Here is a 16793-nt window from a genome sequence, read left to right as displayed (position 1 = left end):
GCCCACCACCCCCATTTCCCTCCTCCCCACCCCCAGCAGCCCTCAGTCTGTTCTCAGCATTCAAGAGTCTCTCATGGTTTGCCTCCCTCCCTCTCCTGCACTATTTTCCCCCTTCTTCTCCCCCACGGTCCTCTGTTAAGTTCCTCCTAATCCTCCTATACGTGCAAACATATGGTATCTGTCCTTCTCTGCCTGACTTATTTCGCTCAGCATAACATCCTCAAGTTCTATCCATGTGGCTACCCATGGCCAGATTTCAGTCTTTCTCACTGCCATGTAGTATTCCATGGTATAGAAAAACCACATCTTCTTGATCCATTTGTCCATTGATGGACACCTAGTGGACACCTAGGCTCTTTCCATGTTTTGGCTATTGTTGAGAGTGCAGCTATGAACACTGGGGTACACGTGCCCTTATGCATCAGCACTCCTGTATCCCTTGGGTAAATTCCCAGCAGTGCTATTGCTGGGTCATAGGGCAGTTCTATTGTTAATTTTTTGAGGAATCTCCACACTGTTTTCCAGAGGGGCTGCACCAGTTTCCATCCCCACCAACAGTGTAGGAGGGTGCCCGTTTCTCCACATCCTCACCAGCAGCTAGAGTCCTCTGATTTGCTCATTTTCACCACTCTGACCAGTGTGAGGTGATATCTCAGTGTGGTTTTGATTTGTATTTCCCTGATGAGGAGGGACACTGAGCATTGTTTCATGAGTCTGTTGGCCATCTGGATGTCCTCTTTGGAGAAGTGTCTGTTCATATCTTCTGCCCATTTCTTCAAACAAACTGGATTGTTTGTTTTTCGGGTGTGGAGTTTAGTGAGTTCCTTATAGATTTTGGATACTAACCCTTTATCTGATATGTCATTTGCAACTATCTTTTCCCATTCATTGGTTGCCTATTAGTTTCATGGATTGTTTCCTTTTCCATGCAGAAGCTTTTTATCTTGATGAGGTCCCAATAGTTCATTTTTGCTCTTCATTCCCTTGCCTTTGGGGATGTGTCAAGTAAGAAGTTGCTGCGGTGGAGGTCAAGGAGGTTGTTTCCTGCTTTCTCCTCTAGGGTTTTGATGGTTTCCTGTCTCACGTTCAGGTCCTTCATCCATTTTGAGTTTATTCTGGTGTATGGTGTGAGAAAATGATCCAGTTTCATTCTTCTGCATGTTGCTGTCCAGTTCTCCCAGCACCATCTGTTAAAGAGGCTGTCTTTTTTCCATTGGATATTCTTTCCTGCTTTGTCAAAGATTAGTTGGCTGTACATTTGTGGGTCCCATTCTGAGTTCTCTATTCTGTTCCATTGCTCTATGTGTCTGTTTTTGTGCCAATACCATACTGTCTTGATGACAGCTTTGTAGTAGAGGCTAAAGCCTGGGATGGTGATGCCTCCCATTTTGGTTTTATTCTTCAGTATTACTTTGGCTATTTGGGGTCTTTTGTGGTTCCATACAAATTTGAGGATAGTTTGTTCTAGCTTTGAGAAGAATGCTGGTGCAATTTTGATTGGGATTGCATTGAATGTGTAGACTGCTTTGGGTAGTAATGACATTTTAACTATATTTGGGAATTGAGATTCTATTCTTAAAGAGTCCTTGCACAGACTCATGTCCCAGGGGCCCAGCACAAAAGCAGCAGCGAGAAAAGGGCCTAGACTATATTTGAAAGTGATTTGTTTGTTAATCTCAAAAAATTTCCCAGAGGGTAGGGACCAATCATAGAACTGAGGCACTGGCAGGGGTCATTTTTGCATTCCCCCTCTACCTTGCTAGTGCTGGTGGCTCTACACATTCCCTGTACTCTCTGGCTGCCCCATTAAAGCCGGAATCCATGTCCCACCTGTGCACCCTCCTGCTGCCCTCCTCAAGTAAACGGGCATGTGCAATCCACAAAGGGGATGCTCCTAGATTGCAGGGCTCTGGTGTCCAGCTCTGGGCTTCTGTTCCTGGGCACCATGGGACTGTAACAATCAGAAATACAGTTCTTGGCAACCTACTACCCTCAGGGCACTGAACAGTCAGCTGACTGAAACAACAGAACCCCAGTCTTCCTGTGAAAAAGGAAGATGTCCAATTTACATGTCCTGGAGCATCAGCCCCAGGGGCACGCCTCAGGTTTGCCACACAACTAGAGGCTATGGAGGTGATCTCAGAGAACAGAAGCCATGGGCTGCCATCTCTGTGCTTCCCATCAACCTCACTACAGCTCAAAAGTATTTTCTAGAAAGGAACTCATACACACATCTGGAATGCTGGTCTTTGAAACTATTGCCCAGGGACAACTCCAGATCTCTTCATCCGGAGACTCGCAGTGTCTATGATTAAGGTCCTAGCTACCAAAAAGTATATATCTGCACACTTTAAATGTTGCTGCCTGAGGGTCTGACTTAAAGATAAAGAGACAACCAAGAGTTCTGGCAAGGTTGAATAATAAGTTTCATCTCCTGCACAAGGGCACTCCTTCAGACAAGCACATAAAAACAAACACAAAGAGCCAAGCAAAACAAAAAAGCAGAGAAATATGTTCTAAATGAAAGAACATGATAAAACCTTAATGAAATGGAGATAATTTGCCTTATAAAGACTCCAAGGTAAGAGTCATAAATATGTTTACCAAATTTGAGAGAAAAATGGATGAACTATCACAAAGAGAAACTTTTAAAAATCCTACTTAACAATTGCATCAAGAATAATAAAACACCTAAGGAATGAATTTAACCAAGGAGGTGAAAAGCTTGTACATTTATAAGATATTGATGAAAGAATCTGAAGAAGACAGAAATAAGTAGAAAGATATTCTGTGCTCATGGATTAGAAAAATTAATATTGTTAAAATTTCCATATTACTCAAAGCATTTTACAGATTCCATGCAATCCCTATCAAAATTCCAATGGCATTTTTTACAGGTACAGAACAAACAATCCTAAAATTTGTATAGAGACACAGAAGACCTCCAATAGCCAAAGCAATCTTGAGAGAGAAAAACAAAACTTTCTGTTTCTAAACTACATTACAAAGCTATAGTTATCAAAACAGTATATCAACATAAAAGTACACATAGATCAGTGGGACAGAATAGAGAGCTCAGAAAGAAAACTGCACATATACAGTAAATTAATTTATGACAAGGAGGCAAGAATATGCAATGGACAAGTACAGTCTCTTCAATAAATGGTGTTGAGAAAAATGGACAATCACATGCAAAGGAATGAAACTAGACTACTACCTTACATCATATGCAAAAATTAACTCAAAATAAATTAGACTTGAATGTAAGACCCGAAACCATAAAACTCAGAAGAAAACTTAGGTGATAAGCTCCTTGACATCTCACTTGCCGATGATGGCTTTTTGAATCTGACTCCAAAAACAAAGTCAGCAAAAACAAAAATAAATAAGTAGGGCTGTATCAAACTGAAAAGCTCCTGCACAGAACAGGCAATTATCAAGAAAATGAAAAGTCAACCTATTGAATGTAAGAAAATATTTGCAAATCATATATCAAATAAAGGGTTAATATCCACATTTTATAAAGAACTTATAAAACTCAATAGCAAAAAAATCTATTTTTAAAAATGAGCAAAGGATCTGAATAGACACTTTTCCAAAGAAGACATACAGATGTTCAATGGGCACATGTTAAGATGCTCAACATCACTCATCATCAGGGAAATGCAAACCAAAACCACAAAGAGGTATCACCTCACATCTGTTAGAATGACCATTATCAAAAAGACAAGAAACAAGTGTTGGTGAGGACTTGGACAAAATGGAAATGTCACACATTATTGGTGGGAATATAAAATGGCACAGTTACTGTGGAAAACCGTATGAAGTTTTCTCAAATAAATTAAAAATAAGATGACCATAGGATCTGGTGATTCTACTTCTGAGTATTTTTATGAAGAAAATGATAACACGAATTTGAAAAGATATACACCCTCCTATGTTCACTGCAGCATTATCTGCAACAGCCAAGATATGGAAACAACCTATGTGTACATCGAAGGATGAATGGATAAAGATGTGGTACACACATGCAAACACATACACACACACACACACACACACACACAGAATACTACCCAGCCATAAAAAGAAAGAACTCTTATCATTTGCAACAACATGGATAGACGTCCTTGAGAGTATTATGCTAAGCGTAATAAGCCAAAGACAAATGCTGTATGATTTCACTGATATATGGAATCTAAAAAATAAAATCAATTAATAAACAAAACAAAAGAAAACAAAACTCATAGATACAGAACAGAAAACAGAACAGTAGTTGCTGGGGGCAGGGGGGAGGCAATGGGAGAAAGGAATCAAGAGATACACACTTCCAGTTGTAAAATAAATAAGTCATTGGGATATAATGAGGTATCTATAGTTAATTATATAGTATGTGGGGGGGGGAGTACCTGAGTGACTCAATCCATTAATCGTCTGACTTCAGCTCAGGTCATGATCTCATGGTTCATGAATTTGACCCTCACATTGGGCACAGAGCCCACTTTGGAACTTCTGTCTCCCTCTCTCTCTGCCCGCCCCCCCCACTCTCACTCTACTTCTCTCTCTCAAAATAAATATGTAAACTTTTAAAAAATACTAATATTGTGGGGCATATTTGAAAGTTTCCAAGAGAGTAAATCTTAAAAGTGCTCATTACAAGAAAAAAAATTTTTTTGCAACATTTATAGTGACATATTAACTAGACCCATTGTGGTGATCATCTCACAATGTATACAACTACTGAATCATTATATTATACACCTGAAATGACTATAATGTTATATATCCATTTTACCTCAATATATATATACTTATGATATTTATCATATATATATGATATGACATATATATCATATATAACACATATATATGATAATTATGGCAAGGAGAGCTTGTGCCATTGTAGCTTCCAAAAATAGGTAATCTTACTTCATAGGAGTTAACAAGAGAGGGGCTTGAACATAAGTGAAAACCTCTAATATTAGTACAAATAACAATAGTAACAGCAACTAATAAAAACTTATAATAGTACTAAGAAATTCTGAGAATTCAATATGTATCAGGCAGTAGATTCATTTAGGCTCATTATCAAACTTCATTCAAATAGTAAAATGAGTTGTGAACTTATGAACTATCATTATCTGCAATTTACCAATGGGACAACCGAGGCACACTGTCACAGAACTAATAAATGGTGGACTCAGGACTTGAAACCATACCTATTAGCACAGCAGACTACACTTTTGATAAAAGCTTGGATGCAATCAAACCACATTTATCTTTAGTAATTTGAGCAAAGGAAAAGATTTTGAGCTAAGATAATTTGTGTTTAGCAAACCCCATTTAGAGTGCAAGGTAATATACTCACTCTTTCAACAAACATTTTTAAGTGTTTAGTATGTGCAAGGTGCTCACTCAGAAACTGTTAGCAAACCCCATATAGAATGCAAAATAATTTACTCTTCCATTTATCTTTACTCTTTAAGTTATGATTTACTCTTTGTCTTTCAACAAACATTTTTGAGTGCTTAGAATGTACAAGGTGCTCTCTTGGAAATTCTTGGAAAGACAAATCAAATAACAGATTAAAATCTCAAGGAATTTACGGTGTATTATGAGATATTAAAAAGAGAGAGAGAGAGAATCAGATGTTTCCAGGAAGCTGAAGGAAAGGATATTCCCTCCTGTAGAGTTGTATCCAGGCTGTATATGGCTCATTAAAAGCAATGAATGAATGAGCACATACATAAATGAATGTGTGAATAATCAAAGGGAGAAAATGAACTGGGCCTCAACATACAGCTAGAATTACGTGCAAAAAAAGAGATGAAAACATTCAGACAGAACTACTGGAAAGAGTTAATAGTACAGACAATACTTAGTTTATTAATCTATTGTTTATAAATAAAAAAACAATTTTCCTTTATACAAACATAATAGGTTTTTGCAGAAAATTCAAATATAGAGAAAGATATACAGAAGAAATTGAAAAAAGGGGTGCCTGAGTGGTTCAGTACGTTGAGCATCCAACTTTGGATGGGGTCATGATCTTGGGGTTCATGAGTTTGGGCCCCGTGTCAGGCTCTGTGCTGACAGCTCAGAGCCTGGAGCCTGCTTCAGATTCTGTGTCTCCCTCTCTCTCTACCCCTCCCCTAATTGCACTCTGTCTCTTTCTCTCTCAAAAATAAATAAACATTAAAAAAAATGTTTTAAAGAAATATAAAAAGCCAGGGGGACATCTGTAAGTAATTAGTGGACCAATAAATCTGAGTTAATCAATTTTCCTCATCCTATGTCCATTTATTAAAAATTAGGCACATTTTACTGCTCTATCATCACTGTTTTTTTCATAGAGACACTCATGTTTATTATATAGGTGAGAACAAAGATATCTGTTGGACCTCAGACTATACAAGAAACTATTGAAACCAACAAAAAATGAAAAAGCAAATGTTTGGGAAAATGTCATGTGAAATCCTGGATGAAAAACTATAGCTAACTTTAATTTTTCATCATTTGCTTGGGAATGAAGATGTCTTCAATAGCTAGATCTCTGGCAGTGGCTGAACTAGGATCAGTGGTTTCCATTTTAAATAAAGGTCAATCAGGGAAAAAATCTACCTCCCTCAAATAGTAATAGGAATGCGGAAAAAACATTCTTAAACTCTTGCTCATGTATTTCCCATTCCAAAAATTATTTCTCATCCTGCTCCCCTACACTCTATTTAACTTTGACAAACTTTGATAAAAATACAAAGACCTGTGGTGCTTTAATAATTGTGTTGTGCTTTTTAAGTCTTCCTTACCCTCAAGATTAAACTCTCAATTCTGTGTGCATTTTTAATATAAAAGGTTATGACTAAATATCTTTAAACAAAAGTGAAAGAGAAATAATACAGAGATTACAGTAATGGCTGTCCAACACCCCAGTTTGGTGACCCATTTGCAAGTAGAAAATTTAATATCTTTTTAAAACATTTATTTTGAGAGAGGGAGAGAGAGAGATAAAGAGAAAGANAGAAAGAAAGAAAGAGAGAGAGAGAGAGAGAGAGAGAGAGAGAGAGAGTGTGTGTGTGTGTGTGTGTGTGTGTGTATGAACCCCACGCAGGCTCATCTGTCAGCGAAGAGACCCACATGGGGCTCAATCCCACAAACCACGAGATCATGACTTGAGCCAAAATCAAAAGTCGGATGCTTAACCAATGAACCACTCAAGCACCCTGATTTAATATCTTGTCAACGTTGGATTTGTCTGAGGGGCTGATTCCAGGATAAGTATCCACTTTGCGCTGATGGGGTTCTCAATGAATACCCAAAAGGTAATACCTTTTATTGTCCTCCTAGGGAGGGTTCAAAAGGATTGACCATCACATTTAAGTGTTTATAATGTCACCAGAGTAAAGAAACCAGGGTGACCCATGAAATTCAAATAAGGCAAGATTCCATCAGACCTACACTGCCTACAATTTCCACATGCCATCTGATGAAACACGCAGACATTAAGATGGAAAACAGAACGGTCCACACAACTTATAGCCAAAGCATCCAAACCTGAATCTATAAGGACGTCCACTTGGAGCATTACTTGAACTTCACATCCCCTAACTGCCCCAATTTCCTAACGCCCTGAAGGCCTAAGAACAAATGCTGAAGCTGCATATAAGCCAACTGATAGCTGTGGTATAAACTGTTATTAAAATAAATACAATTCATGGCTAAAATGAAACGGCCCATGGCAAGGCTCTTGTGTAAATAAAACCATTGTTCCTTTGTATATAAAAATTGTATTTATCAAACACAGAAGAAGATGAACACAAATTGCATGAAAAAGGCAACTCATTTAGGACAAGATGATGGTGTGTAATAAAAAGATTTATTGTGTGACTAAAATGAAAATTAAATTCCTGTTAAAATATTTATGTGGATATGGCTGAAACACTCTGCTGAGAGATAAATCAGAGCGGCCTTTGGCATTTCGCAGATATAATTCCTCTATTCTTCTGCTGCAAATTTAGAGCTTACAAGATGCTAATGGCATCGTGATTTCCAGGACAGTCTCTGCAGACTACTTTTGCTCAGCAGGTGGTAAGAATTTGCATCCATATTTCAAATATACTTCTATCTCATTACTGGCATCTTATTTCTTTGTGATTTATATCTCTATAAAATTCCAGCTAGTGCAATGGGGAATGGGATTTCAAAAAGGCAAATTCTGCATAATATGAACATTTATCACCTTCTTCCTTCTTTATTTTTTTTCCTTCATCTCCAGGGAGATGGGGGGAATGACATGTGGCACTTAAAGGGGGGGATGTGCTTTTCTTAAAATAATACCATTTGAAAGCTTTCCAAATTAGGAATATTGTTCTAAATGACCCTTTCTAGTGAGTGGCATTATTATTTGCATCACTGCCTACATTTAACTGAATTGTGATCTTTAAATAATATATGTACATTAGAAAGTAAACTCACTTGGTAGCTATTAATTTGTAAGAGTCTTAATCATTTAAAATTCAGAAAGTGCTTTTTGTAATAAGTCTGAACATAACGAATCTATTTGGTATTCATGCAGGTGTCACAAGCAATTTCAGAGTTGTTACACTATAATTCTGCGCTACTTAATAGATATTAGGGTGGTAGCAGTTGTGTCACTGTAGATAAGACTCTTTCACAGTTCCTGTGTCAAAGTCACCTCTTACTGGTGTTTAGAATTTAGCTAAAGCCAAATTACATGCTTGTGAAACCTGACAGGTTCAGGGATTTAGAGGCATATTCTGGGGGCGAGAAAGAGCGGGTTGTAGTGAAATAAAAGGCAGCAGGGAAGTATGTAGGCAAGGTAGTTGAATATTACTAAGATTAAACTTAGATATGTAAATTTTTAATTTGTATGGTAAATTAAAGAATGTAAATCCATGTATTTCCTTCTAGGTCTTCTCATTTTAGTATTCCATTCCAGAAGAGAAATTAAAACAGTTAGTGAAATTTTATAGGCCATATGCTAGAATAGCAGGTACCAGGCTGTCTATCATATTTAAGAATTTCATTGATATTTTAAGTAATTTTCTCAGTGAAGTTCAAAACATTTTGCCATATGACTCAAAATATAATTGTTACATTTAATGAACAGTTATTAGGTATTTAGGTACTCAGACATTTTTTATTATATCAACAGGCCTAAATGAGAAAGAGGATGTACTGGTTCACATAATTAACATATTCAGACAAGAGGGGTTATAGGGCACCTGGGTGGCTCAGTCGGTTAAGCGACCGGCTTCGGCTCAGGTCATGATCTCGCGGTTCGTGGGTTTGAGCCCCACATTGGGCTCTGTGCTGACAGATAATTCAGAGCCTGCAGCCTGTTTCAGATTCTGTGTCTCCCTCTCTCGCTGACCCTGCCCTGCTCATGCTGTCTCTCTCTCAGAAATAAATAAAACATTAAAAAAAAAAAAGAGGTTTGCTCCCATAACTTAATAGTGTCTCCAAAGATTGAATTGTACTCTTTCTCTCGCTCTGTTTCTCACAAAAGCCAGCAATGATGATGCTTCCACATTTGCACCCAGCAAGGGATAAGGGGAATCTCTTTGGGGAGTTCATGCAAAAGAGTAAGAAATCTTCAGTCTCCAACCCCTTAGGTCTCATTGCCCCAAACTGAGTAATGCACCATCTTTAAATCAACTTTTTTTTGTCCAGGAAATGGGATGCACCAAGTAGATTAACCAGTGCCAAACTCTGATCCTGGACGTGGGTGTCAAATCTGTCAGAACAGAGTGGCTGAGAAATCCATGGGGGCTTATGAAAAGGAATGCAGGAAATGGATGCTGGTGACGCTATCCACATGTGTGCCCTGGGCACCATGCATTTTAAGTTATGATTTCACTTACCCTTCAGAGCAATCCAATGTCCAATTTGGATACTGGCGATTCCAAATTTTCTAAGGAATAAAGAAATTGAGAAACACTGTGAAACTCACTCTGATGTAAGAGTAGAAAAAGGTTTGAGCCACAGTTTATTTAAAATCTGGGTACTATGATTTAACCATCTTGTTACTCATGAGATTTCCTGGCCTGATCATATTCCCTTCTGCCAGAAACATTATCATTGAAATAAATAATATAAAAGACAGGAGAATCATTTATTTTTTCCATTTAGGAACTAATTATCTAGTTTTAGGTTCGGAGCCAGAAGCAGTTCCCTCCCCACTTTATTTCTTTGTTTCTAAACAAGAGAGACTTTTCTCACAGATTTAGAAGGTAAGCTTTAGTGCTGCCTTCTGTACTCCTAAGATGTAGTGGAGAATAACACGAAGAGTGCCTGACTACATTGTAAGATCCACCAAGCAGGAATTTCTAATTGTTTTCTCTCAAATACATACCCTTACTTCTAGGAACTTTGTCTGAGACAAAGTAGGAACTTGACAGATACATGTTGAATGAACAAATGAGAAGAGAATGAATGAATGTAAAGACAACAGTTAAAAGTCAGAGTCTCTCATGATCCTAGGCAAAGTTTGATGGTTGTTGATGTGGAAAAGGGAGGTTATGGGACTGCAATGTCTCAATAGCCTGCAAGGTCTTTCTTTGTCCAACTTGATTAGGAACAAGACTCCAGTCAGTGGGTCTCAGCAGGTGCACACAAAGAAGCACAGACCAGCTGTGTGCTCTGTGGCCTTGAGCTGCTCAAGAGAGTCAGCCATCTGTCCCCCCACCATACACCAGCACAAGCAGAGTCCTATCTCTTACCAAGGAGAGCCACATTTATAAGCTGGACTTCCTGGGGACATTTAAGGACAGCCACACACTATGGGGCAGGGTCCCCTAAGCAGAAGTAGTTCCATACATTCTTAAAAATATTCTTAGTTAAAAGCCAATTATCAACCAATGTTTTCAACAAAACATTTCCACTTAGATTTCATTGTATGAACCAGCTTTATATTTAAGGCTCCGGACTTTATTTCTTTTTTTAAATGTTTATTTATTCTTGAGAGAGAACAAGAAAAACAGAGCATGAGCAGGGGAGGGGCAGAGAGAGAGAGGCAGGAGGAGACACAGGATCTGAAGCAGGCTTCAGGCTCTGAGCTGTCAGCACAGAGCTGGACATAGTGCTTGAACTCAGGTGAGATCATGACCTGAGCTGAAATCAGATACTTAACCGACTGAGCCACTCAGGCGCCCTCGAGGCTTCATTTCTTTAAGAGGCAGTCTATAACTAAAGAGAAATTTGTTTCAGGATGGTTTTTGCTTGAGTAGATCTCAAGATCTGTTGATTTTCCTGAGGAAACACTTACCAAAAAAAGAGTTCCAGAAAATCTTTTAGGTATGCAATCCAGTTAAATCTGGGTCTCATAATCCTTCATGAGCAAGAGACACATGCTAAAGTACAGTCTGATAGTCAAAGGTAGTCAAAAGTAAACAACTATGTTAATATCACCTCTGTACAGAAATAAAAATATTCTTTTCCAGAAGTCCCCTGTGTATTCTTATATTATAACCCCTCTCCTCTAAAAAATAACCATCTGTAATTTTTGCTAATCAGTTACTTTTCTTTATAGTTTTAAACCTATGTACATATCTCTAAAATAGGATAATGTATTCTTTGCCTACGGTGAATTGCATATATATTTACGGGTGTGCGTGTGTACACACACACATATCCTCTTCAGTGCCTTGCTATTTTCACTCAGATAGAGATACAAGTATACTGATATATAGATACACAACTTTATATATGATTCATCCATGGTATGGTATGTGCAACTATACTTCCATTTTAATTTTCATTAGTGTATATATTTACTTGTTTGATTCTACCATGATTTTTTCATTCCCTCTACTACTCATGGATATTTAAATTGATTTAGATTTTTCCAGTATGGGGCTCTTACAAATTGCACTGTATGAACATCCTCCTACATGCACCTGGATAAAATATGAATAAGTTTTGCTAAAGAATATAGTTAGTATTAGAATTGCTGAACCATAAATGTACCTCTCTCCAACTATACTTATTTGTCCCCATTTTGCAACTGAGATTTCTACACCAGAAGCTGACTGGGACTGCTTGCAAACTGAGCACCCATGAGAGAAGCCAAAGAAGCAAGGTTGAGCAAAATAAAGCTACAGTCAGTTCCACAGAGATCCCTGAAGCTATGACTGACTCAGAGTCACACTAAGTTGAGGCAGTGGGACTAGGCCATTTCATACCCCCACTGACCTATTATTAGATTCAGGCTTCCCCCAAGATGGAGGAGACTGTGTTTGAAGTCTCTGCATCTGATGGCAATTCCTGGAGCTGAGGGCTGCCCACGAGCACCCCTCGAAGCAGCTGAGAAAATAGGTCCTTCAGTCTAGAATAAGGATCTGAGCCTGCAGTGAAGTGTCCACTGGGGCAGATAATACCAACCAGCTTTCCAAAGGGGTCATCAGGTCATATCTTTACTAAATCTCTTGAAGGATAGCAAAGGGAGGGAACAAGTTTCTTAAAGGCAAACATCCTAAATTTCCTCTTCGTGTTGCCGGAATCACCAGAGCCATGTGGAGTAAAGATCCCCATGCCCCCAAACTCTCTCTCTTCTCTACTTTTCAATCCTAGTGAGGTCTTTTGTGAAGGAACAAGAGGAACACAGAGTTTGAGAAGAAATTCTGACACATGGAGAGATGGAGAGGCATTTTCTCCACTAACTGAGAGGCTTGGAGAGTAAGTAAGGGAGTTTGCCAGGAGAAAACCTCCAAAGGTAAAAATAACCCACTGAAAGGCCCCAGTGAGAGACCATTGTGAGTAGCATCATTTTAATACTTATCTCTCTATGCTGTCATTGCCTACACCAAGCCCCTACCCTCACCTCCACTCAAGGGCAAACCTAACCAAATGGGTCTAGAGCTCTGTTATAGTCAGTTCTCCATCAGCTTTCAGCACTTTGCCTGTTGATACCCTAGCAGGAGTGAGGTCTGTTTGCACTACATTTTGTTTTTACTTCCCCTTCACACTTGTCATCCCAAGAAAATGATTCCAAACCTATATACTTTGTAGAGTAATAGCAGGGAAGCCCTAGCATTTGGGAAGAAAGAACTGATGTTAAGTAAAAAAAAAAATCCTTGACCTATGAAAGTAGTGAATGACACTTTCCTTGATGTCATTATTTTATATGTCAGTGCCTCTGAATTTTGGTTTCATGCCCTACCCTGAACATTACTCTGATGTCAAATGTAAACCTTATTTGTCACTTATAAGGACAAAGAAAGAATTATGCAATTACATCGGTGTTGCTATGCTGCAAAGCAGATAGCTCTCACTTTCAGGCTTGATTTTTTTTTTTTTTTAGTGAATGTATCAAAGTGCCTCTTCCCAGATAATCTGTTAAGGGATTACTGTACCTCTGACACTCCCATAATTTGTCCGTGAAGCATGGAGGAAACATTCATTTCCTCATTTTCTTTCCCAATTAAGAAAGAGCAATAGAGTTCAGATGACTTGTCTAGGGTCACAGAGCAAGTCGGTGGCAAGAACCTGAGTCTATTAATTCCAAGCAGACAGGACACATTGAGCATTGCTAGTAAGTTCAGTTCACTCAGTGACCACAGAGAAGACAGAAGTCAGATATTTGTTACTGAGATTTTCTCAGGGTGAGATCCACTGACCTGCAGAGGATTGATTGAGCCTTCAACACTGCCAAACCCATTGATAGCTCACTAGTGAACTAAACCTTGGCTTATGACTTGTCCTTCAATTCTTACTAACCCTTGGGATGAATCAGGAAGCATCATATGTTCAAGTATAGTATATGACTAACACAAATTTTATTAGCCCATATTTTGTTCAATTCCACAGCCAAGAAGTGGGCTGAAATTTGTGTTCCTAATACATTTTGTTAATCAAAAAAAAAAAAAAAATGCCTGTGATCTACATTTGCATAATTCTGTAAGCTTTACAGATTCTGTTTAAAACTGATCCATGCAAGAACTCCAGAAGTAGGTAGAGTTCTTTTTTTTCAATTTCAAAACAATGGATAAATACAAGTGTATCATAAACAATTCTATCATTATGGAAGGCTACAGAATAAAATAGCGCAGGCCCATCCTCACTTTTCCATGATTATAATTACTAGAGGTAATTATTTTAGTCAAAGTGGTGTGTATAATTTCAGACCTTATGCTATGAATTTTCATATGTGTATATGGTATATATACATTTATAAAAATAAAACTACACTATACTTATTTTTCAGCAACTTCTTCTACAAACATCCTCTTTCCCATACACTAAAACTCTATTCTTCCTATGCTCAGAACAAGCATCATTTAAACTCTTCTCACACCCAAACTGGCTTATAACCAAATCTTACCACTGCTACCTTCAACATATGCCCAGAAATCATCCTCAGACCATCACTCTGGCACCAGCCACCACTGCATCTCATCTAGGTCATTGTGGGAACCTCTGCAATGCTATTCAGCTTCCTCTCTTACCCCCTTCAGTCAGTTCTCACTGAAGTAGCAACACAAGAAATTCTATTATAATATAAAGCAGAGCCTCTTCCTCCTTTTGCTTAAAACCCCCAAGTGGCTTCATATCTCATTCCAAGTAGAAGCTAAAGAATACCCACCAGGAGCTACAAAACCCTCTAAGGCATGGCCCCCTCCCCATAATTCCATGCCTTCATCTCCCTCACTCACTCCACTCCAGTCTCAAAGCCTCCTTTATGGCCCTCAAACACACCAGACACACCCCCACCCAGGAACCCATGCCTTGCCCGGTCCTCCTCCCACACTCCAGGTCTGTATCCACGAGTTACTGTCACCAAGAACCCTTTTCTGGCTACGGAATCCAACATGTCAATGTCTGCTGTGTTAACAGCCCATTCCATGCTTCATTTTTTTATTTCTTCTTAGCACATTTCCCTGTGCCAGTTTTGTTTTAATTTATTTGGTTTATTATATTTCCTTCAAAAGGATGTAAGCTATGAGAGCAGGATTATTTTCACTATTTTAGCTGTAGTGCCCAGAAGCTACATTCAATTTTTGAAGGAATAAAGAAGTAAAATTAATAAATCAGATTTTTTCATGTCTGTCTTTCCATGGTATTCTCTATAGAAATTTCTATGGCCACACTATGTGGTCATCCCATTTTTATGTAACTAATTCCATATTTGTGAATTTTCATTTTCAATTTTTTATACAAGGACAATAATCTTTCTGTCCTGTACAATTCCATGCTTTTTATCCTATTTTACAAAGAAGGACTGAAGCCCAAAGATCCCATGAGGGTTGTGACAATCAGGAAATAAGAAAATGGCAGAGTTGGCACCATGTTTTCAGACTCCAGCCCCGCACTTATTTCCTTATTTGGAGCTGCATTTCACCAATTGTGTTTGTTATGAGGGTTTCTAATTCCAGACTCCCGCCTATTTTACTTTAAAAGTGGATCACTGCAGTCTTCACGGATGGCTAGTGACAAAGAATGTTGTTACAAGGCTGGTCAGAAGCAAAGAGAAAAGAGAAGGGAAGATCAACACTGAAGCCAATGACGACAAGCAAGAAGGGGGGTGGGGGAGACTAAGAAGAAATAGGCTCCATGACTTAGGAAAGAATGAGAAGTGTGGATCAATAATTCATATGAATATGGAAGTATAATGAATGTGGGGGGGGGACACATGAGGTGGCTATAAAAAAAATTTAAGTAAGCATGAAATAACAATAGTTATCTGAGAAAGGGAAAGTAGTTGGACACTCTGATAATTTGAATTACAAGCCTTTGCATGCCTAACAAAAATATCTTTGTGAAATTATACCCACAGCTAATTAGGTACTGCAAGGAAAGCCTAATAATTATGCTACATTTGTGTCTACAAAGATATATTATGGTTAAGAGAGTAACCAAATGTTTCAGTGTTATGAATTGTCACTCTCATTCATCCTGAGTGTGGAAAGGTAAAGAAGAGGTGTCAGCCCTCACATGGTCTATAACTGAGAAAGTCTTTCTGTGGTAGGTGAATATTATTGTTGTCAATTCCTCATGCTCTTCCTGATCCAGCTTTAGAATTTCCTACCCCCATCCTATAGCATTTGTCTTTCTGGTTCCTTTACAGGAGAGCAAGCACCCTCCTCCCACTCCCCATTATTAAGTATAGCTATATGACTTGCTTTTATCAATGTAAAAGTGTGAGGTGGTGAGAGTGCTAGTTCTGGGTCAAGTCCTTAAGAGACATCATGTGTATTTGCTCCTGTGCTTACATTTCTGTGATCACTATAAGAAAAGCAGATCCCAAAGAGCTCTGCCCTTTCAAACAGGCCTCAGGATGAGACAGATGGAGATAATCTGAAACTAACTGAAGATGAATTGGCAAAAAAAAAAAAGGGGGGGATGGTTGTTATATAGCATTATTGCTGCAGTAGCTAACTTATACACTATCCAAAGGACTTCTCTGGCTCTCGCTCCCTGTGCCACCTGTACCTACACGGTAGTACAGTTTAGTGCTATCCAATGAGCTGCCTTCATTTCTCAATTCCATCACTGTCTGTCTGACTGTGGGCAAATTATTCAACCTTTCTGGGTTTCAGCCCTTTTATCTTAAACTAGGAATAGTAATGTCACATGGAGGACTAAAGGAGATGATGCATGAAAAGTACTTAGCAAATATTTAATAAGTAATAACTGCTTCTGTTGTTAGTACCACTATTCTATTATTATTCCCATGATGATTCAGAATTTCATCAGCCAAAACATATGCCCTCCTTGGGCATCTGTTAGTAATTTTGTACTTTCTGGAAAGCTTCCCTCATACTAGCTCCTTTTCCCTG

At 38.4% G+C, this 16793-nt stretch overlaps 1 long non-coding RNA gene across 1 annotated transcript in view; it reads right to left on the bottom strand.

Moving 5' to 3' along the window:
- Positions 1-16793, bottom strand: part of LOC120225663 — an 82274-nt gene that overhangs the window by 49881 nt on the left and 15600 nt on the right. The window contains exon 2 of the long non-coding RNA XR_005526852.1: positions 9882-9931. This is a non-coding gene — a long non-coding RNA (uncharacterized LOC120225663). The remainder of the gene's footprint in view (positions 1-9881; positions 9932-16793) is intronic.

Source organism: Hyaena hyaena, unplaced genomic scaffold (assembly GCF_003009895.1).
Source record: "Hyaena hyaena isolate Hyena2069 unplaced genomic scaffold, ASM300989v1 scaffold_1470, whole genome shotgun sequence".
NCBI lineage: Eukaryota > Metazoa > Chordata > Mammalia > Carnivora > Hyaenidae > Hyaena > Hyaena hyaena.
Note: the sequence above shows the minus strand (reverse complement) of the source record. Positions and strands in the feature narration are given on the sequence as shown.